At 42.3% G+C, this 853-nt stretch overlaps 1 protein-coding gene across 1 annotated transcript in view; it reads left to right on the top strand.

The window, feature by feature from the left end:
• CPA6 (carboxypeptidase A6) overlaps nt 1–853 on the top strand; it is a 34,837-nt gene that overhangs the window by 31,567 nt on the left and 2,417 nt on the right. The gene's annotated exons all lie outside the window — the stretch shown is intronic.

Raw genomic sequence — 853 nt, 5'->3', positions numbered from 1 at the left:
ATGCCTGCATGGGTCAGACCAAGGATTAAACCAGAATCCCAGTTCCTGACAATGACAAACAATTGAAAGGTTAGAGAAAATGTACAAACCAAAAGGCGATTATTGAGTAATCCTTCCCCAGTGCATTCATCTAGTGCCTGATGAACGACAAGCTAATGACCAAGTTCATGAAGACTTGCATAAACTGAAACCTACAGCTCTTCACAGAAATAAAACTAAAACAATTGCAGCTTTTCTCAGTCATTCAAAGTCCAACAGTTTCTAATTCCAAATATGTTAATTCCCTGCTCTCTGTAGGGACATGGCTCTGTGCTTTCCTAGATATTTCTGGCCTTCACTGTACGTTCTCCAGGATCCTTTTCGTTGGGATCAATAATATTCCTTTTTCTTTTGAATATGTGCATCCTTTCTCTGTGTTTAGATGCACTATCCACATGTGACCCTCAGAATTTGCAACAGGCCAGGCCTTCTGCCTCCAGTTTCACAGAATGCCATGAACCTCCTAAGCAGACTGCATCCATATGGATGTTGAAGTGTAGCTGCTGGTTCTCCCCATACAGTATTGAAATCAAATTTCTGCAATAGTGGAAAAAGTTCTTCAAGACTACATCATCTGGCCCCAGAGAAACTTAGACCAACAGTGAACATTCACCTGCCCATCAGAGATTCAGGAGTAGAATTTGCCTTCTTCCTCCTCCGCTTGCTGGTCCACTGTGAAGTGTCACCAGGCGATCATTTCTCCTTCATAAGCCCACACAGATGAGGTTTAGTGGACTGGGAAGTGCATCCAATGCACGCATGGCTTTTAAACTGCATAAAAAAGGAGATTATTTCATCTCATCGTCTCACATGT

The sequence above is a fragment of the Apaloderma vittatum genome, unplaced genomic scaffold (genome assembly GCF_000703405.1).
Source record: "Apaloderma vittatum isolate BGI_N311 unplaced genomic scaffold, ASM70340v1 scaffold2018, whole genome shotgun sequence".
Classification (NCBI taxonomy): Eukaryota; Metazoa; Chordata; class Aves; order Trogoniformes; family Trogonidae; genus Apaloderma; species Apaloderma vittatum.
Note: the sequence above shows the minus strand (reverse complement) of the source record. Positions and strands in the feature narration are given on the sequence as shown.